Genomic DNA, 23,853 nt, shown 5'->3' with positions numbered 1-23,853 from the left:
CTAAATAAAAAAGGTGAGTCAGGCGGTGATAATTCTCATCTATTTTATGCTTTCATGCATATTCTTTATGGGATGTATATGTAGGAGAGAGTTATAAATGCGTCACACTCCCTGTAGGATTGCTATGATTAATAATTCTCTAGGATGTGAGGAGAAGTTGTCATCGCAAATGTTAAAATTCAGCTGCAGCGCTGTAGACTTATTGTCAGCTCAGAGATGAGAAAGAAGCAAACAAACGATTTGAGAGGGAACAGGTAGGGAGGAGAGAAGTAGAAGTGGTAAATAATTGGGGAATCAGAAAGTGGAATGAAAGTCATTTTTCAACTCTGGGTGTCATGGCCGACAGATTAAGGGGTAGGGAGAAGACAGTTTGACACAGGAAGATGGACACAGAAGAGACAGCGGTGACCAGACAGGGGGACAGACAGACAAAAAGCACAACAGGCAGATTGGAGGATGGAGAGACAGAGGTTGACAGAATGACAGGAGACACACACACACACCCACACACAGGTATTGGTAGTGATAGGTAGCGTAAAAAGGTGGAAAGGTGTTAGATGGCTGACAGGCAGATTGATTCTTCCACCGACAGAGGGGGACAGCAAGGGAAGACCCTGTACTTGCCAACACACACACACACACACACACACACACACACACACACAGATGTTGGACAGACGTCTCATTGGCATTCATTGGAAGTAAGACTGAACTGCCGATCTAAACCAAAACATAAGGTGTGTCAGCTGTCTGTCTCTTGAACGCAACACACACACACACACACACACACAAACACACACACACAAATATAAACGTCTACAATTGCTGAACACAGCAGCACCCGTTGGTACTGCATGAAGAGATTTAAGATGGACAGTGTGTGCGTGTGACTGGAATGTTTCTAATGCCCATCACTCACTGTCTTTATTCGCTTTGAGCGTCATCTGAAGTCGCTGCCACCGTGCATCTACGCCCGTCTTTGCCATTTTAAAAAGGTCAGAGATTGTTCTTCTTTGGTGGTGGTGAAACACTGCAGGAGGCAGGTATAAAAGGACCTGAATCTATGGGTGGAAATCTTTTGGTACCTCAAGATTCGATTCCATTCTGATTATTTGGTGTCCAGTTCCTTCCAGATTGAGTCTCTTGCTCCAGTTCTACTGAAATATAATATGAAACATAACTGGCAATTAAATGGTAAACAGCCATAACGTGTTTTAAATAATGAATTAATGTGAAAGCACCTTATGCTGCCTCAGTAAAACCTCGTACTACACACTACATACTCAAAGTGTGTACTATTGTTCTGTATACTTTTGCGTAAATAAACTGCAGTGTGTAGCAAATCTTTTCAGACACACTGCTCAGCACATATCACATCACTTCATGACAGCATCCTTGCCAGTTGGAGACATGTAACCATGGTAACCTGTGAAAATGACTAACTACTTTTAAAAAAATATCACGCTTAGCACACTGAAACCTTTCTTACGTTTAAATTTAAGCATTATTGACATTACACAGAGCTGCTTCAGTCGTTGTCTGCAGTTGTCTGTAGGTAGTTACTTGGACATTTAATCAAAATATGCTTACAGCCCCTGCCTTTTGTGAAGATGAATTACAAGAGAACTCAGATTTCTGCCTTTTTCTTCCCCGTCAACATCACATTATTAACTAACATTTCCAAAATCGATTTCTAACATTTGAATTTTATCCTCATTTTTTCCCCCCACCCCGACCTGAATCTGCAGACTTTCTTTCTCCAGGAGCTTGTTTACCAAAAAAAAAAATGTATTTGACTTTCTTGGGCCAGAGCAATAACAAAAGATGAATTCCTGACCTGAGCGGTATTCATTTACCTCCTTGGGTATTGAGAGATCAAACAGCTAATATGTTTTACTACCACGACAGCGATCGATGCACACCACTGGGAGGACGGCGTCTCATTCTTTTTAGTAGTTGGATATCTAATTTTGGATCACAACAGTTTAATTCTTTTGTTTTTGTGTTTTGTGTTCTGGGTGAATTCTGGGTGACTTTGGTAGAAGTTCACATCTGGGACACTTGAGTGCTGTTATTTGTCCTCTCTGCCAGGGGATTACAACTGGAAACTTTCATAAACTTGAGGATGTGTATGTATAATTCATAGAGGATGGAGATAAACAAATAGAAAAGAAAGACTTGGTAAAAAAAAAAGAAAAGAAAATCAAAGCTGGGGCCAGCAGAGGGAAACAACTGGTAAGACAACTAGCGTGGATGTGATTGTGGATTTGCAGCGTATAGATGTGCGTTAATGTGCATTTGTGTGCTTGTTTGTGTGGCTCCTCTGTTTCACTTGTCCTTTTACTCTCTATGTGCATTTAAATAAGAGAATATCCATTTCAAAGAGAAATGAATGCATGGCTGTGGGAATATGAGATATTTGTCTGTTTACAACAGCAATGGGAAAGTAACCCTGTGACCTGGGCCAACCTGGTACTTTGATCTTGTGTTATTTCGCTCTGCAGCTGGGAGAGTTGGGAAACTGAGACATATGCAGGCACAAACAGACGCTTGTGTACACCGCACAGCCGTCCTCTTGTCAAATTTCCCGAGTCATTACCGAGCGAGAGGAGAAAACGCAGAGAGAAACAAAAACAGCGAGGGGAAAGAGAGATTCAGTGACATCCAATATTGTCTGCTGCAGGCACAGACCCAATACTGTCTGTGCGCAACCACACCTGTGCTTTCTAAAACTGAATATTTCTGCAGATATTTCGATAGTCACAAAGCCACAGATCCCTCAGACACACGTGTATATGCACAGAAACCTGCTTAGACTGGGCACACCTAATTACATGTGACATTTGAGTGTTGTAAATCATTCATGTGCTGCGAGTTGCGACTAACTCCAGCCTTTTTCAAAGCAAGCAGTTTTGGAGTTGTAGTTAGAGGCGGGAAATTAACGGCTTGGCTCCCCCACATCACTGGGGAAGAAGATTATACCTCCAATCCCCCTAATTCCATTTGCTCTAATGAATGTGTGTGTGTGTGAGAGTGAGTGTGAGGAAAGAGAGGGTGAAAATGCAAGCATGTATGATAAAAAGGGAAAGAGTATGTGTGCGCTGTTGAATATGCAATTTCAATTTGCACTGGAAAACACTTTCTCGCTGTCACACGCACATTTATCAGTGAGGTAAGGCATTGTTTTAGTTTCTTAAAACCCAAACCACCCTTAATCGATACTTTCAAGCCATGCTGGCAGCATTGCTTTAGGGATGGCAATGTCAGACTGTCAAGTCTGTTGATCAGACTACCACTTTCAGCCTGGACTGAAATGTCTCAACAATTTTTGGATTGATTGCCATGATATTTTGTACAGATACAGAGAGGATGAGTGACTTTTCCTTTAACACCACCATGAGCTTTTAAGTGAAATGTGTTAACAACTATTGGATGGATTGCCATGAAATTCAGTACAGATAGACATATTCACTGCAGGATAGTAGAATATGCAGGATTGTTTGTACATGCACTCTCTTGTCAATTTAACATACAATTTTACAAGTAAATAAAGTTGCAGTTCTCCATTAATCTGTTGAAGTACAACACTACATGCTATGATGTATTTTCGAGTCTCCAGTTTTCGCTTCAGTATTATCGGTAGTTCAGATTCTGTTTTAGTTCAATCCGAAGGCCATTTTCAGTAGATATTTATGGTCTGCTGTAAAAGACATATGCACCACACAGCTTTTTTTCCCATTTCTTTCATCATTGTTCAGTAATCAAGACATGTTGAATCTTTGATCCTCTGTTCCCAAGGTTCCCTCGGATTACAAAAATTCTACTGTGCATGAAAACTTAAAGGCTTAAAGCTCTGCAGTGTTCACCCTCATGCACTATTTTTAGCAGAGTCAGAAGGCGTCTGAACCAGCACTTAGTCCCTGTACCTCCCCACTAAACCTCCTTCGAGGCCTGGTCTCCTCTCCAGCAAACAACAAACACACGCTCATCTATTTCATGTAGCGTGGCTGCCGCTGAACGGCAATTTGGCCGATTGTGCGAAGATATTAAATCTTTGTTCTTTTGCCTAAGTAGAGAATTGATCACAATGAAAACATAGAACAGACTTCCCCTGGCCATAAAATAACAGAGATTAATTCTTACTTGAACTGTACTCCCACCTCCAAGCAAAGACTATTGAAAAAGCAGAGATTAATATGTTTTCCCTTCATGACAACAATCAATGCACACCAGTCGGCTGATGATGTCTCTGAGTGGCAGAAAACACACTTCATACTGAAACTTTTCTTAAATAGTGTTCTTAATAGCCAATCAGTGTTTCTCTTCTGAACTCTGGAGCGGTGAAACCAGTAAAAACCAGATGTCGCCGAAAGACACTCAGGTCTGCCCCGTCTATTCCTTAATGGCTTGGCTGATAGTGGGGAACAGTTTCATCCTGCACTATAGATCAAGCCGAATCCCACTGGGGAGCTGAACAGATAACTAACAGCCGGATTTGGACCTTAACAGACCTAATGATCCGGGACAGTGATTTTTCTGAGTGCATGTTTCCTGCCAAAGACTAAAAATCCTCAGTTCATTCGTTCATCAAGTTTCACTCATTCTCACAGACATTTTAACAGTATTAACATTCAAATTTATCGTGGCATCGCGACCAAAATGAAGGGCACCAAAGCTAAAACCTACGGTGCAATAACACAAGGAAATGTGGGGGTTTCTTTTGTTTTTTGTTGTGTCGCATGTAGTTTTGAATAAGGAACTCCATAACTTTCTTTTAGGAGCTCAAAACATGGCACACCAGACCCGCCGTGTGGGCAGTTAATTTTAGAAGGGGCATTATGGCCGCACTCCGGGGCATCCATGGTTCTGTCCATTTGGCTGCTGTATAATTCCCGCCCTGACATGATGCTGAGTAGTATTGGAAATGTAGCTGGTGTAACCACTCTAAGGTGAGGAAGTGCTATAGTGAGCAACCTGTGCTCTTCTCTCAAGCTGAAGAAACCTTTAAACAGCTCAAAGTGACCTTTTGAAATGCCACTTTGAAAGTCTGAGGAAAATCAAGGATATTTGAGGCAGAATAAACGCTACCAGGCTAAACATCCTCTTAAAAGGACGCTGCAGAGCCACGCTTGTCATGTGAAGACCTCACAGAAGTGCATCTTTGACCTAAACTGGCCCTTGAACCAGAGGCTGATCAACATTAAGCTACTCTTAATCCTAAGCCGTGTCTGAGAGGCTGATTGTGTGTTGTGGTTGTGTGGAGAGCAAAGTTATGAATGTGTATGTATGGATAGCTAATAGCATGTGTGAACAACATGACCGTGTGCACAAATCATGACTGTGTGTGCGTGTGAGTGCGTGCATGTGTGTCTGGCGGTAATGGAGCTGTCGGGGGCCACAGTCTGAGCATTAGGTTGATAGATGGCAGTGGTCTGAAGCTAATTAACCCCACTGAATTACACACATGCACAGCCTCTCAGCTACACACACACACACAACAGTGTCAGACAGAGGATTGGATATGTTGTAGAACTTGAACACACACACACACACACACACACACACACACAGCTACAGTAAGAGGGCAAATGTGAGTAAGATGAACAGGGTCGATGATGGTGATTAAATTAATTGGATTTACTGAATGAGCATTAAATTCACTTGCGTTCAACCTGTTTTAAATTAGTCAGCCTCTCAATATTTAGACTTTTGGGCGGAGACAAATTGCGAAATATTTGAATTTGTTGATAATTTCTCATCTTGGCCCAGAATACCGTTTCCCAGACGGAGCAGGAACAATTTTTGACTGAGATATCAGAGCATGGAGGCCTAGAGAAGGAAGGCGCACATACTGTAAATTGATCTGGCCGTGTGGAGCCCTGGTTTTGAGTCGGCCTAGAGAGTTGTTTACTTGCTCGAAATTTGACTCAGCCCTCTAACAGCCAGCCGTGGTCTGTGTCTAATGAGGAGAGGACTGGCACAGTGGGACCTCACCGAGTTAATTTACCAGGATGGAGACTGTTGGGGTTGAGAGTTGGGTGTCTCTCGCTCTGTCTAACCCCGCCGCCTCTGTCTGGGTCCATCTGTCCCTCTTTTCCTTCTCGCCTTTTGGCCCTTTGCCTCTGTGTCTATCCTCCCATTCTTATTGTTTCACATTCACTCACATTTTGGTGCTTTTTTTGAGTTGACTACATGCAGCTAACACTACCTAAAACAGAAATACTTCACATCCAGTAAGAAGTCACAGCGGTTATATTTCTTGTGTATTTAGTGGTATTTTTACTCAAAACTCATAGAGTGCTGCAAAAATGAGGAATGCGGTATTTTTGTAGGCCAGTCCAGATGTTAGCATCACTCTGGTTCCATCCACAAAAGGCCAATGGGATTTTCCATTGGAATTGGATTAGCACTTAAAATAATCTCTGTGGCGATTAAACGTTTATGATACTTAAACGTTTTGTTCAGCTACACAATCTTCACAAGCGGGCACTGCCTTTATGATTCTTAAAGCATAAATGCAATCGCCAGAAATAAAAGGCTGACGTTAGCCTATAAACAAACCACACCATAGGTGCAGGACTTTACGTCACCACTACTAAGTGACTGTTGTTCAGCGTAATAACGTTTAATGTCCCCAACAACCTCTGCAGTCTCTTTTTCACTGTACTTGTCAGCAGCCGCCTTTTTAATATATAAAATATATCTAATATGCAAACTCATTTAGGGGTTTTAGGATTTATTCCCACAGTGTTTCTCCATTATTCCCTTAAGAACTGTAGCTTTAAGAGTGGTTTACCATTTTTTTTCCCCCCAACTGTTCATTGGAGCATCATCAAATGAGAATATTCTAGCTGTCTTGTGCATCATTTTATACAGAATTTAAAATACAGTTGGGTGGATGTTCAGTCTCTTTGCTGGTTGTTCATTCACATTCAGAATCATTATCGCTTTTGATGTTTGCATTTAACAGGCGGCTTGCTTCGTGCCCCAAAAATACTACCAGTACTCAACTAATGGCTTCAGTTGAAGTCTACTAGCTGACTAGGAAAATCTTGAGCTGAGGGCAGCCCTAAAAATTTGAAAAGAACATCTATATTACAAGACTACCAATGTCATATTGATCAAAACCTTGTATTTAGTGCAGAAAAGCCCAAAAGACACATTCTAAAGCCGGAGAGACGGGGAAGCACAGGGAGACAAAGACAAGAAAATAAATATCACCTCGCTCTATTGAACTTCACTGTCACTCTCTCTGGATCAGAGATGCTACTTTAATTGCCACTAAAAAACACAGATATTCCCTTTACAGTTTTAGTTTTACCCTGTGCATGCTCCTCACATCAATTCATAATAGAATAGTAGCCTGTAATTTGTCTGTTGACAAGCAAACAAAAACAGGTAGACAAGATGAAAGAAAGACAGTGAGGGAAAACAAGTAAAAGGAAGACAGTTCAGTTGAGCACAAAGACAGAAAAAAGGGATGATAGAGATGAGGAACAACAAAAAAGATGGCATAAGAGGGGGGCAAGGAGCAAGAGGCAGGGAAGAAGAGATGACATAGAAACATTTAATGGGAGCAAAAGGAATGAAGAAGAAAAGCAAGAAACATTGAGGGGAAAAGATGAGAGGGAGATGATGAGAGGGAATGTTTAGCAGAGGCATAAAGAGGAGGGAGGAGAAATGAAAGGCTGAGAGAGAAACTATGGGACAGAGAAAAAGATGAATGAAGGAAACTGAGATAATTGATGGGAGACAACAAATCGAGACAGGAGGCAAAGCAATGCAGATTCCTCGAAACATGCACAACGGGAGAGATCTGAGTTGAACAGAAACTGAGAAGCGAAATGAGAAGAGTGTTTAAAAAGCCAAGAGGTTCAGAAAAGAGAAGGAGATGACACTGATAGAAGATGAAAAACAAAGAGAATGGGGAAGAGACTATTATGCAGAATGCAAATGAGCTGAACAGAAGTGACAAAGATGAGATTGATATAGGCAAGAGCGAAGAAAAAGAGAAAGAATTACAAAGAAGAAACTAAGATAAAATGGCAGAACAAGACAAGCAGACACAGGTCTGTTTTAAAATGCATACTGGGGCTTCATTTAACCCCTTCATGCCCACAGCTCTCCATGCCGTACTTGTATAGAACACCAGTGTTAGAATACGCAGCCTCGTTAGATTAATCTACGTCCAAATCTGTCAGGATCACACAAATTTAAACCTTCAGCAGATGAGAAGAACTGAACCGGAGCTCTCCGTAGACATCGAGTTTATTGGGGAGTTCTAAGTGTACGCGAGGCACTGAATTAATGACTCAGTGAGCCATTAATTCCCTGGAGTTTTTCAGCAGGCTTGAACATATTCTAACAGCGAAGGTGTTTGTCTGGTGGTAATAATTCCTCTTACTGGCCGCTTTGTTGCAGAAAGCTACTGGCAGCACTCTGCCAGCTGAACACGCATCATGCAGCATTTAGCATCAACTACTAGCAGGTAGCAGGACTGTTAATATCACTATTAGCTTAGCTGTCATCCACCTGTATCTGCGTGTCATGTGTTCACATTTAAATCTGGGGGAGGCAGTTTATTTTCGGCATCATTGGACCTTAGTTCAATAACTTTTGGTCAATTTTGCTTTGACTGTCACTATATCCTGACAGTAGTACATGGCGCCATGTTCAAAAGTTTGGTGGCCCCGCCTCTCCTGCATTTTGCCTGTTTTGAGCACAACGTCCGGTTACTCACAATGTGAACGCATTTATGCACTCAAAACAGGAAGTATGGAAATACGCAAATTGAAACACAGCCAATGTTAACATGCTAAGCAGGTATAATGTTTATCATGCTAACTATCTTAGGTTAGCGTGCTTGCATGCTAACATTTGCTAACTGGCACTAATCATAAAGTACAGCTGACACTAATGAGAATGTCATTAGTTTTTGCAGGTGTTTAATAAAAAAAACAAAAAGTAACATACAAGTAACATTACAACTCATTTATTTTCTTTTTACCCAAAAGGGTAATATTGTTCCTTAATAACATAACAGAATAGTTTCAGGAAGTTTATTTTAAATAGTAACCTTGCTTAATCTTTGCTACATATTATGAATATTATTGCTAATGTTAGCCGGACTTAATGATAGCTGGTTTTGTTCAGTAAGTTTATAAAGACGTAACATAAAAACATAATGTATCTTGCATTAGACTTAAGCTTCCTTCCGAGTCAGAAAGAGTAAATGTCGGCTCAACTGCAGGGGTAAAAATCTGGAGGCATGACGGTGATTTAACTGAGTTAAGAAGACCATGATTGCAGCAAACATGCTGAGACAAGTTAAAAGCCTGGATTATGGGTCACTGGATTGAAGATATTGATTGATTATAGATCTGCTTCAGGACTGATTAACCCCTGAAGCTGTCCATCTGAATTCAGTTTGCTGTCAACAAACCCTGACGATTCCAGCCGCTGGTTTACAAAAGATCTGGTTCTTTTGCAGTTAAGTTCATTGTTGAGTAATATTTCCATTTAGCTACAGAAATGTGCTGGATAACTGAGCTCCTAATATCTGCCAGCGGCTCAGGGACGGTGTCAAGCTAGATCAGGTAGTTACCGCCCACATCACACATACCTACATTACTGAGTCAGACATTCTGTTCACAGTGTTACCAAGTGGGAACACGAACATGCAAAATACAGGATGGGACCTAAAATTGAACCCCCCGCAGGTATTACATGCTCAGGGTGACAATGAATTAACCATGGTGGTGACACAGAAAGCTCTGCTACAGAGGAAGCAGGTAATGCCAACCCACCGCCTCAGTCAATTTAAATTTCAAGTGGAGCCTTATTAAAGGCTGCATTTAGGTTGAAAAGATTTGCACTTGCAGCGATGAATATGCTCCTGCTGCTGGTAGAAGGTCAGAGGGGCGACTGGAAAACAAAGGCGGCCTGAGCAATAAAACAAGCACTATCTATTGGCAATAAACGCTTCATCAACAGCAATGAGAAAATCGTTCAATAGGATGTTCCACAGTTTCTCTTAAAGGAATTAAATGCAAATCACCATGACAGCACATAATGAATATACCATGGCTAAGTCATAGAAATTATTGTTGCTGACTGGAATGAAACATTTTATCATGATAATTTTTTCAGCGATATAGCCCAGCCCTAAGACGAGGTATGACAGATGAATGAGGGAGTGGTGGTGTTGAAATAGAAAACCAATGACACTAATTAAGGTTCCATTCCATTCAGGTCAGACAGAGTCAGGGTACAAAGTCATTGGAAATGCTTTGCTACACTAAATGGAATGGGACTTTAAGTACTGCACACTTAAATGTTATTAGCTGTAAACTAAATTTTATTCTGGGGTTAATAATGACTGGGAATAAATTTAGAAAAATCTGTATTTGATGGGTTGAAAATGGCTCAGAATGCCTCCGCTGTTTTAAATCCTCCTGAGAATTAAAATGCTCACATGTAGTCAACCATTTGGGGTCCTCTATGTCATGGACTTAAATTTTAAAAATGTCAAAAATACCCGAGTCCCTGCTCTTAAATGTGTGTCTTTGGAACAACACTCATTTTCAAATAACGCTAATTTTGCCAACCCTCTACTTACTGTTTGTCAATTTTGGTAGCCCTGCATACACACACACACACACACACACACACACACACATTCACATGGCCAATTTTGCTGAAATGATGTCTGAGTTTTAGAGGCATGAGCCGACACACACATCACCAGAGTATCACCTGTGTCTAAACACACACATACACACAACCACTGCCAATATCAGAGAGGTGAATGTGGCCAAGGGCCCGGAGGCTGCGGCCTTTAATATATCTCTGTCAATACATTATCACTCTCTCACACACACACCTCTATTGCCCTGGAAGCAACACAAACAGCCATCTGTCCTCACCTGCCTTTGAATTTCCTGAATACAAATCTAGTAATTACACACAACAAACACTGACGGATACACACACAAACCAGCAGACTTCTATCCTTCTCTCATCTTAAACTATCACTTTTAATTACCAGTATTCAGCATGGACATCTTGACAGGTAAAGCAGCATCTGAGTGCATCCAATGTTCATTTTGGATATTCTGACAGGAAGGCTTTCCGAAACAACTTTAATGACTCTTTGAAAAAAAAAAAAAAAACAGCTAAAAGTGACAATTACAGGCAGAAAGATTTAGAAATGAAAGTTGTATCAGTGAGACGCCTAACTTTCTGCAAAACCATCTGACATGCAGAAGGATTAGTCCAGCAAAATGACATCAAAAGAAGAACAAACACCACAAGTATGTGGATTAATACTCTTATTATTCCTGACAGATAAGAAGAAAGCCTCATTATTTTGCTCATTATGTGGTATCTAATATTACTCCAGGCAATAAAATCAGTATGAGGTAGTCACTAGCTTAGTTGCTGTCTATTATATTTATTTATAAATCAACTTCTGTGATGGAATAGAAGGAAGCAGCCATTATGATTAAAGGCTGATTTGATAACTCATCTCTTCTCAGGCACCCAAGACAATCTACTGCATGAGTGATTTTATTGATTGAGCAAATAAATAAATAATAACTTTTATAGCCTTAGAGTCACTCCTGATGCTATCGCTCAGTTCTTCAGTGTCTCTTCCTTTGTCCTTATCTCTTCAGCATTTACTTGTCTCTCCCACGATAAACATATCAGGCCTGGAGTACCTGGAAGGTCTCCTGGACTCTTTCCTTTCCCTTTGCTTTTGTGTATTATTTAAATACACATACACATTCCTCCGACAGCTGCATCACTTCAACAACCTACATCTCATGTGCTGTGACACACATGCATTATAAGGAAGGCAGCAGACTATGTGATTCAAGTCAGACATCTGCAGCTTCTCCTCTTTGTTTTGTATCTCCATGCCGTTACACAAAAGTGCTATCCAACAGGGAGTTTTATGCATGATAGTGTGTTTGTGTGTGTGTGTGTGTGTGTGTGAGTGTGTGTGTGTGTGTGTGTGTGTGTGTGTGCGTATGTTTGCATGCAGGCAGGTGCATGCGTCAAGAATAGAGTTTGACACCTGCCAGCATTCATGCTCGGTGTTTCTGTATGCATTCCTGCATCCAGCTGTGTGACCGAAGCTGTAAATGTCATGAATTCCTCCAAATATATGCGCAGAGCTAAACTTACATATTTATCAGTCACTTTCATTTTAAATTCACAAATACAGTCGACTACTTGAAACTAGGCTTAACACATCAGATAGAGCACGGTTTGTGAGAGGTGCATATTGGGTAGTTTGAGTAATTAACGTAATGAGAGAATTAATTTCCGAAAAAAGGAAAATGGCTCTAATTTTGCTTTTAATTAACTTAGAAATTTGATCTGAGAGTCCATGATTGTTACTCTGAAATCCCAAAGTCCTACCTGCTGTTTCAAACATTTTGGGCTTAAAAAAATATTACCAAAGATGTGCACTCCTTAATTCCCCACCCCTATAAAATAAAAGTATGTAATTTTTATGAAACTGTAAGTTAGTTAGCTTGATTGCCACCTAGCTAACTTTAACCACCTGATATGTTTTTATTACAACAAGCTTGTGTTTCTCATTATTTTCTTGTAGTTGTATGAAGTATGATAGCAACTACAAGCATTATGTAAAGAAGAAATCTATAATAAACTTTAAATTTATCATAAAATGACCATGATATGCCATCAGAGATTAAGGAAATATGTTAAGCTGAAATACTCGCTTCTTCAACAACACTACCACCGCAGTGTCCTCCGTTAAAATTTCTACTCTGGACTGGATTTTTGTTTGCCCTTTTCACATCAATTAGAGTTCAAATTAATGCTAATGTTCGCCAAATGACTTAGTGCCTGTTCATGAGTTGTAAAAAATCCTTAATAATCTTTTTAGATGGAGTAATTATATGTTAATGGAGTCTGGCAGGCAGAAAGCAAGCAGCCACTGAACTTCAACTTTTTTTTTTTTCAAGCAGTGAGCTTTTATTTTCAGGATGACACTTAGCTTTATATTGACAGACAATAGACAATGATAAACAGCTGATTAAATAACAGTGTAGGGCTCGTCACGTCGTGTTATTGTCAAATTACAATGTTGTGCTTGTCTTCAGCTCCTGCAGTGTTCCTGAAGGCTGCTTGAGCTTCCTTGAGTCAGGGGAGGATGGCGTGAGGGAAACAACTCACTTCAACCACACACTGTATATTAAATAGGACTTCAACCTATTTAATATACAGCCAGTGGCTCTACCTCCCTATTTGGACTGCAGTACTCACTTGTGGATGCACAACTGCTGAATAACACTCCATTAATTGATTTAATTAATTAATTGCAAGGATACTTTTCTGCTGTTTTTCACTACTTTACTATTATTTTAATAATGAGATAATTATAAGTTGAATTTCATGAGACCTGTAGATGACATTTCAGTCATAAAAGTTGAGAAGAAACACTGTTGCTGCATCCAAGAAATTTCCAGTAGACTATAGACAGCAACACACACTGAGAAATACAGCAAATACATCTGCCAGTATTGGAGAATTAGGAGTCAGAGCGAGTTTCAAACAGGTATTCCCTAGCATCAAAGCCATTAGGCATATATTCCCATTGTTACACTTGTAAATGAGCCTCATACATCATGCAATATGCCAGCAGACCTGCACGGAAAGCATTCTAAATCTGTTTAATGAAAAACAACTCAGCAGCAAATTAGAGGCTTGAAAGTCTTTAAAAACCATTTGAGCGTGCATGTTCTGGTTATGAAATAAGTTTTGGTTAAGTGTTTGGTGCGAGGACTTTTCCGTTCATTTCTTTTTTTTTTTTTTTTTTTTGAGACAACGCAAGGATGACAGGTTTTTCCCCAGGGGAAGATGAAATCAAAGCATGCCCACACGTGGCTCAAGCACGCGCGGCCACTGTCGTGACTGCCCAGAAGAGTGTGTGTGGGTTTTTTTTTTTTTTGGATGGCGTGGGAGCGGGGACTCCTCAGCGCTCCTCCATTTCCGCAGCGTGCATATGCGTGCATGTGTGATTTATTTCCCTGTGCGAGCTTGTTGACCCTTCACAAGAGGCCCATCATCGGCTCAGCAGGCGACCACTTCAGATCGGTCATGTTTTGCATATTACATTATGTATCAGCATCAGAAGGTGCGTGTATGTGAGTGTGTTATCACTGAAATGCTTCAACACCTGCGCTGATATCATAACTGCACCATCGGGTCTTTCAACGTGAGCAGTGATGCATTGCACACACACCCATTGCCAGAATACATATGAATATTCACAATTGCTTTGTGCCTGTCTGAAACATACAAAATAAAGTAAATAAAGACGTAATCATAAACAGTATGATTATTTTTAATTTCTTCTTATATAGTATTTTGTCCCTGTTTTCTTGCTTAAAGAGACAGTCCAACCCAAATTCAAAAATACATATTTTTCCTCTGGTTTGCATTGCTATTTATAGATATAATTTTAGGTATAGAACTGTGAGGCTGTAATTGTACTTTATTATTTTGCTGTGCTCGGGACACTCAAGACAAACCCAAAATGTTGGTATTTGAAAGTCTGGCATCTTTCTGGTGTGTTACAAACAACAGAGACAAATCCTACTTTTTAAAATATCGGCTGTAGAAAAGTCTGCCTTCTCAACTTTTCATGTAGGAAATACATGAAGGAAAAGTCTGTGGATAATCTTGAGTGACCAGGTCATGATTTCTGGAAAGAGACATTGCTGCTGAGTTTTTAAAATTTTCTGCTTTTCTGGTGCTTTGAACACAAGCAGAGTGCTGTCTAGTCCCATTAGATTTGATAGAAAACATACATCTCTACAGCCCATATCTCCAAAACTCTGCAACTAACACCAAAACAATCTAGATAAATAAATAGCACTATAGGCCAGGATAAAAACATGTAGTTTTGATTTTGGGGTGAATTGTCCTCATCAGGCTGCCTTGACAGTGCCTCTTTCTTGTGGATGAACATGGGAGGGAGGTTGTGTATACTGTATCCCTGAAAATGACATCAGGCATCGAGAGATGTCTTACAGAAGTCTTTCATTTTCTGTTTCTCCATCAGTTGCTTTTTAATGCGTGAATACATCAAACAATCAATGTATGAAATCATGTAGCGGCAAAAGGCAATCAAATGATAAAAGGGGATTCATTAGATCAAAATGAAACTTTGATTGTTCTTCAATTGATCTTGTGTGTATTTTCTTATCTATATTTCTCCATTTTCAATTTATTTCTTTTATAATGTGCACAAAGCTGGGTCGTATGGTACTATACTGTCCATATTTGAGTCAGCCTGGCCTGGAGATTCTGGGGTTGTAACCACAGTCGTACCAGGGACTTGATTATTTATTCAATGCCTCTGTACCTGATTAAGAACCAACCTAGGCTACAAATGCTGCACTCTTTGTAAATTAAATAAAGACGATTATTTTTAAAAGAGAGGATTTAATTGTGTACACAAAAGAATTTACAATATCTTTGGACTCGGCACCTGGATATGAAAGATGAGTGTTTTGTACACTAATGTGCAAATAAATAGATTTTAAAAAAACACTGAAATTAAAATAATGCACACACTGGATTACATTATACAACAACACCACAAAATATGCTCTCACAAATTACCATAGAGTTGAATCAATACCTTTCTGACACAATTTCAATACAAATGTAACATTATTAATTCTCTGATTCAGATTTTGTAAGGACTACCCAGTCAAGCTGTTGGAATTGGCTTCAGTGCGTTTTGGGCGATCGTAGTTCCAAGAGCTTAGAGGATTTTTTGCTGATGAAGTGTTTCCTTTATTTTTATTTAATACGACTGCATAGAAATTTTGATGGTTCTGTTATGGATATGAGTTTATATGGGGAGTTTGGGGATGTGACCTGCACTTCAAATAGGTGTTTTTGTGTAGTAGGAGGTTATTAACTGCCCAATTTACCCGCTCACAAGTCTCATGATTGTTAGAGATGGAGCTTCTGATTGTTTGTGTGCCTGTGGATGACAGAGCTATTGTTGGATGTGAAAGGTTTGTGGAAAGGAAGAAAAAACATAGGTGAAAGGGCTGATCCCTGGAGGGATTCCTGTACTGAGGGGTGGAGGGCAGGATGTAGTGTCATTAATCCTCACCTTATGTTGGGTGTTCCATGTGAAGCAACTGATATAATGACAGAGACAAGGGTCAAAAACTATGTCCAGCACCCATACTGTAAAGTTTGAAGGGGCTCATGGTGTGACAGGGTATGTCTTTGGATCCATGAGGGGTGTTGTACCATCATTTAGGTGTGTAAGGATCACAACTTATGTTGGGATATTAGACATGTCTGTTTCAAATGATATTACTGCATGCACTGCTGTGAAAGACATCCACTTGAGGGCATCTTTAGGAGTCAAAAGTTTTCTGACAACAACAAACATGATGCTAGAGAAAGTTGTAATAATGCACCTCTTTAAATGTGGAAAAAGTGGAGGCAGCTTTGTAGGCGGAGGTTGTCTGTGTGGCCATTAAATCCATCGTGAATTATTCTCACTAACTAACTGACAGCAAACGTAATTTCCAATACTTTGGTCATGTCTCGCTTGTTACTGCTACTGCTCCATTTTGTCTGTATCGATGAGCTTTCAGAAAAAGTGCACAAAATACACGCCGAGTACAATTTGTCTGTATCTCAATAGGTATGTAACGTTAAGCGTAAATGAGCCTTATGAGTGATGCTCTGTCTGAGATGGTGCGGTCTTTTTGCTTTTCCAAAATAAAATGCACAAGACCAAAAGTGTACAGCTTGCCAAAGCATTATTTTCATACTAATTAACCTGCTTTATTTAGCAGGGTTATAGAAATAACTGTTCAGAAATTTACGGAACATGTCTTTGGTTTGGGGAAGTTGACACACTGGCTTTAGCCTCAGACTTTTAGTATTACGTCATGTATGTAGCTCGGCATGTTCATATTTAAGATCCTTTTTCTGTGTGCTTGTTTTTCAAATATTAAGCATTAAAAAGTCTACTGGAAACAGTGCTGACAAACAACTTACAGAGTTTGCACCGGCTTGTACCAGCTACCTACAACTGATTAAATCTACTACAGTCATCATTTCAAAGTCAAAGGTCGTTGGATTGAGATGACAAGCTTTTTGTTTACATCTGTTTAAAGCATAAGACCGACTGATTAAAAAAAATACTGTAAGGTTTGTATGATAAGTTTTCCTCAGATGTCATTGTAAACTGTGTATGTCCTGTTTTGTTAGAACAGAGAGCTTGACAGGCAGAGCAACAGTACCTCAGGGAGGCGGGGCTTAGAGAACAGGTCATTAGATAAACAGGTGATCATTATTTGTGTTTACTGCCATATAATTCCCTGTTTTCTGTATCTTATATTCCAGTAGAAGCTTTTTCCCCTGTGTTCTAAAAATGTCTCTAGCCGCGTTGATAAGATGAAACCCTTGAATGTTTATTATACTGCTGATTACAGCGATTCTAATTTTGAGAATCAAACAGCTTGTTGCCACAGCAGTCCCTGTGCCTCTGTGAAGCAGCAAAAAGCACAAATGTATTCTGACATTTCAACAATTGGTTCAGGGTTGAAACAACAGTGCAGCAGATGGCGAGACATTACACTCATCTATTTCTTGTGCTCTCAAGCATCACTAAATGGCCGTTCAGGCAGGCCCACCAACAGGTTAACAGAGTCAAATAGAAAGTGACTAGTTCAAACACGAGCAGTGCTGTTGAAATAGGAGGTGACTGAATTCGAATGGCAGAAAAATAAATGGAGAGTAATTGTAGTGATAAAAAAAAAAATTGTCATGAAAGATCAGAAAGAAAAATTAGGTTCTGAGTCATCTATGTTATTCAGTGTACATACTGTGGCTGTGAATAGTTTTAACCTTTTACACCTTCCAACCATGCACTTATTTTTGTCAGTTCTTGTCAAGTGGGAGATAGCAAGTCAACCATATATGCCATAGACATTTAGTACACACCCCCTGACAGCTCAGCACTCAGTGTCAAGTTTTTGTCCTCATAAATGTGTAAGTTTTAAAGTTTAGAGGTTTCCAACACGATGATGGAAGTATGGCCAATCCCATGCTCTATTATGAATGAAATATTTCTGTAAAGAAGAGACTCTTGGCTACCCACCGATATCTGGAGGTGAGATGTTAAGGGACTCCTTTGAAAATCCATGCTAGTTTTTCATTCGTCAAAATTTAGCCTAACTTTGGAGTATTATTTACCCAACTTTCTTTTTTTCTTAGCTATTCTAGTTTCCTATGATACCAGTAACAGTGGCCAAGGATGAGGACGTCCAAGCAGAACTGAAGAGGCAAAGAGGAAGCTGGTTAACACGTGTTTGTACCCATAAAACAAACTGTAATAAGCACATTTAATTGCCCTGGAAGTTGGTCAGTGGTCATTCCCTCATAAAATGTGAATTTACCAAAAGGTAATTTGACTCAAATGTGAGGTGATTGTGTTCACACTGAGAAACAGGTGTACACCAGAAAAACAGCTGCAGCATTATTTTTCAATAATTCACCTGCTTGTGCCTTTAAAGTCAAGGTTAAGGGAAAAGGATACAACATTTCCCCACTTCAAAGTTTCCCCAACACCAACTTCACTCCATTCGGCGAACAATCCCAAACGAGAACCGTTCTCTCAGCCCGTTGGGGAAAGAACATGCAAGAAGTGTTGGAGGACCAGCTCATTATCTGTACCATATGGTCTCCAGGGAAGTGGTATCATTTTATTTTTAGGGAAGAACGCACTCACGCTTGCACATGCACACACCCGCTGAGAGGAAGCAATACCATTTCCGAGTACCCCCTGTGTCTTCCAATTCCACCTCCCCCTTCTCACAAGACTGACTCGCAAGTCTTTACATGTGCGCACACACATATTTCTAACGTTCACACACAAGCATATAAACAACTGCAAAAAGTTTTGTACGATCCCTTGATCATGTTTTTATGAAACGTGTCAAATCATATGACGAAGTCACTCTCTGACAAAGATCACCGCATCACCTGAGAGATGTTCGGAGTTGTGTTCTCACTTTAACAAATTTGTTGTGTGACTCATCGGTTGCTCTATTAGCATGCATGTAACGCACTTGACTCCAGCTCAGTGAATATCAATTCTTATACTTTCCTTTTGTGCATTCAGTAGTTTCATGCGTATGGAAGATAGATGTATTTTGGTATGTGCATGCACGCGTGTATATCTGACAACAAGATTAACTTGTGTGGGCCTGTTGGAATATTAAACCACCCTGTGTGTATGTGTCTGTGAACATACCTGTACACTAGAGCATACGAGTGCAGCGAGCAGTCTGCCATTACGCCGTTAATGTGTCCTACTGAGTAACAGGCAGCAGTGTGCACACAGACTTAATGTGCTAATGCAGTGTTGGCTAATAGAAAGAGCTACTGCTGAAATCACACACTCTCAACAGCCTATTAATATAATGGGATGGGTGGGAGGGAGGAGGGGAAGGAGGGAGGGGAAGAAATAAAGAGGAAAAAGGGCGGGAGGAGAAATAGGAATGGAGGGATGATATTAATATAATCTGTGGGTGGGAGCAGACTGGGGCAAGAACGGTGGAATGAGGGATGGCGGAAGAAAAGAGGCAGTGATGGAGAGAATCTGCGCAAAGATGAATGGATAGAGGTATAGGGCACAGAGGTAATACGAATATCAATATAAAATATCTATAATGTCAGGCAAAGAAGTATCGGAAGGGAGAGAATAGGGATGGGTTCTTTCTTAGATGCATTATGATTTTCTCCTGAAAGATTATGAACTGCTGCAGAAAAGACAGAAATCTGACATTTAAAACCAAGTTCTCAACATTATGATCACTTGTAACAATTTCGTAAGACCAGGCTGAACCAATTCGATGATGAAACATACCAAACATAATCATGTGCATTATGTTCACATTTGAAGCAGACTACTTCTTGAGTTTGGGTGAGGATGGCTATGCATAAGCAACTGCAGATGGATGCAATCTGACCAGCACCCACTGACATATACAAGAATTTTGGTTTCTATTAATTTGAAGGGGAAAAGGACCCAAACAAGAGTTACACTGTATGAAAGTTGTGTCTGAACTATGGTTGTGACCATATGATTTTTTTCTTATGACGCTGACAAAGCAACATATTCCCGTGGGATGGTGGTTCACCATGACTGCCTTCATAATTGCATTTTAATGGACTTAGCTGAAGCTCCTTTAAGCAATAGGGCAGTCTGTGTAAGTGTGTACGGGGTGCAAGATAAGGAGAGTGAGCAGCAGGCTGCTAGTGTCGCTCATGGCGGAGAAGAAACATATCAATCTGGCAGTAAATGTACTCTACAGGTTAGTAAATCTTGCAGTTTCTCAAGACTAGGAAAAGTCTTGCATGTTGTTTCCTGACTGCTGGAAAAGCGAAGCCCTCAAAGTAAGCTAAGTAAGAAAGGCTAACATTAACGTCAGCTCTGATGCAGCGTATCCCTTTCAGAAGCTTAGTAATACAGCCTTTAACAGCAGTGTCCTTTTTGGACACATGGTCAAATTAATCTATGATGATAAATTGATCACCCAGTGTCATCTTAGTTCTTTTCCATCTCGAGAACAGGTTGTTGTTAGCATGTTGGTAACCACCCACTGGCAATCTCAAGATGCCTTGGGCTGAGTCTGTTGACCAATCAGAGACTGTGTTCCTGACTTGACTCACTTGACTTGAAATGGATACTGGAGGAAAAGTTAGGAATGTGACAGATATTAAAAGTTTGTAAAAAAACCTTACTTAGCCGAATGATTGTGGAGGGGAAAAACTTCCAACTTTGTTTGGCAAGCATACAGTTCAGTAAGCAAAATCATGTTTGAATTTTATGAAAAAATGATATACAGAAAACTAGTGAAAAATGAGGATTTAAAGCTGGACGCTGGCTCATTAGTTACAGATCCACAGGCTCTGTATGAGCAGAAAGCAAACTATAAACCATGGGCTCATTAACAATCAAACCATGCAAATGTTGTTTGAAACTTCACCACCACAAATTAGACCACATTGTAGAAGAATTATATCAGATGTGACGTTGACTTCAGCTCTCTCAATGCAGCCCTCGGGGAGAAGTCTGATTAAAAGGCAATGCAAAAATAGATGTGAAGACAGAGACATTTGGGAAGTTGACAGTGTGACCAACTCTTTTTTAAGAGTCTTTTCAATGAACTCAACTGCTCAGCGCCGGCCCCTATTCACTCCACAAAAGCTCTGTCATCAGAAAAGCCAACCATCAATTGACTCATTGTATTCAGCTTAGCATTTTCCTTTTGCCCATCTTCTTTATGTTTTCTATCTGTGGGGCTTTTAAATACTCTGACTCCATATAACTTCATTTTTTTCTCCACACATATCCTCTTTATGTCTGTTGACAGTTAAGTCTTCTCAACTTTTTTCGCTCACCTTCTTCTTCTCTCTGAAATCCACTTTTCTCTTCTTGTGCTCACACCACCTCTTTACACGTCTTGTCCTCTCCGTTTCCTCAATCCATCATCCTTTTACTCTTCTATATATCTATTTCTAATCTATCCATAACAGGAGACACAAAGGAAGATCATCTTTTAAAGTCTTCTCTGCTTCCCTTCCACTTAATTGCCATTGCTCTCTATTCACAGCTTTTCTCATCAGTTTTTGTTCTTTCCACGTGTTTCTCTCATCGGTCTTTGAAAAATGTCTTGTGTTTAGTTAAGGTCAGCTCATTTGTGCTGCCGCCAACAAGTGTGTTAATTAATAATCACTGACATTTTCATTTAGGCCCACAACAAATGAATGCCAGTTTTGCCAATGAACACAGCATCATTATCAAACTTGAAGAGTGCACTCAGTAGAGCGCGGATCCCCGCCAGGCAAACAGATGGTGAAGCACCTACTGCAATGCCACCACAACTTCCAGATCTAGCCAACAGAGATTTGAAGTTTTTAATGTTTTTTCTGTATAGCAGAGTGCAGGGTTTTCCTATCCAGATGTATGCAAAACTATTTACTATACTATACTAAGTATTTCCGTATACTCTCAGGTTTATTTAAAACCTTCTGAAGCATCTCAGGTTTATTTAAAACCTGAGAGTGTACTGTACAAAAAAAACCTGAAATAGACTATCATCATGCACATGACTGCAATTGGGCCCACTGAATCAAAAAGAGTTTCAGCTTTCCAGTCATACCCAATTTATACAATTCCAATACTGTTTATGGCCCCCAGTATGCAGGAATTTAACTGATACATCCTTGTCTTGAGTCAAGTGGCTATAAAACAGTGGATAAATAAATAGGTTTCATTTCCTCTAACTTAACAATTAAAGGCCCTTGTTACATTGTTCTTTAAAGCTTTATTATGACAGATGAGACATCACTGCATCCCACTTGGAGACGGGACGGGTAGACTTTAGCTCCACTCCTGAGATGGTCCTTCTCGGGCGGGACTCAGTACAGCTCGGCACGTTATAAGTGCTAATGGAGATGCAAATCAGTGTGACATGGTTTGACTCGTGTGGCCAAAAGTGACAGTGGGAGACTTTAGGTACCAATAGAAAATACCTATTTCCATTCAGATATTTGAGGTAAGTGGTCATTCCAAGCTAACATGACCTTGTTAATCCTAATGGCCTTTGGTTATCTGGTCTCATATTATACCAGTATCTTCACTCTAGCTTAAAACCTTCTAGCCCACAACAGACCATGAAAGACAGAGTGTGTCACTCATGCTCCCAAATGCATGATCCCCTCCATAGATAACAATAATGATTCAACCTACAGTGTACGCAATCCACTAGAACTTTTACATCTGTTGCCGGGTAGTAGGACATGGATCAACAAAAAATAGCAACAAATTTCTTCAAGACCAGACAAGCTAAGTGCAGCAGGGGGTTGGGTACCAAATACTGTAAGTTGCCAATTAAAAAGAAAATAAAAATCACTTTAACACAGCGTAGAAGTGATGCATCCTTTTTTCCCCTCACATGTGTCCCTCTGCAATCAAAAGTGCCCACGCTGCCGTCTCATTCCCCAACCTCATCTCACTCCCTGCTTTTCATCTCTGCTCCCTAACTCCCCTGCCGCTTCTCCCCACCTCGATCCCTCTCTTCACTTATTTACACCTCTGTCCTAACACCCCCGCAGGTGTCCTGTCCTGTCTCTCCTCAAAGCTCCGAACCCCGCTGCCTGTACACATCGTCTGTGCTTTTATCCATTCAGGGAGGAAGACGGCGACTTTGATCGCTTGACTTGAAAAGCTGGCGAGCTAAACTGGAGAGCTACTGAGGGAAGCAGCTAGGGGTGCAGTCAAGTTAGCAATATTGGTCATTATAATTTCATGTTTTGGTCGACATTTTTGTGCACAGCTCACAGACACAAATGAGCTTGTTATCCTTGTGGAGAAAATGGATGAGACTCCTAAACAAGTCTTTCCCTAAATTTGTGGCACCTGGGGCAACTTGCATCCATCTCACTCTGTTTACGTCTTTGTTACCTCTGACTTCACACACATTTGCATCAGCCCCGTTTTTCATTCACACTCTCTTTGAATAGAGGATTTCAGTTTGCTGTCTGTCTTTGCATGTCTCTCTGCATCTAGGTGTGGTTAGTTCTTAGTTGGATACTCTACAGAAACCTCAGGAAAAAGAGCAACAGAACAAGGGAAACCATTTTTGTGAGCAAAGACAATTGTGATTGCAGGCGCTACATCATATGACACTGGTCCTTCTCACACTCTCTCTCCTTCTCCCTCCATCTCTCATCATAATGTCCCATTTTCCCCAAGTCATTCTCACC

General features: G+C 40.3%; 1 protein-coding gene across 2 annotated transcripts in view; it reads right to left on the bottom strand.

Moving 5' to 3' along the window:
• The window catches only part of grm8a (glutamate receptor, metabotropic 8a), a 287,101-nt gene that overhangs the window by 177,040 nt on the left and 86,208 nt on the right, over positions 1–23,853 (bottom strand). The window lies entirely within an intron of this gene.

This window comes from Lutjanus erythropterus, chromosome 22 (genome assembly GCF_056507025.1).
Source record: "Lutjanus erythropterus isolate fLutEry1 chromosome 22, fLutEry1.hap2, whole genome shotgun sequence".
Lineage (NCBI taxonomy): Eukaryota > Metazoa > Chordata > Actinopteri > Lutjaniformes > Lutjanidae > Lutjanus > Lutjanus erythropterus.
Note: the sequence above shows the minus strand (reverse complement) of the source record. Positions and strands in the feature narration are given on the sequence as shown.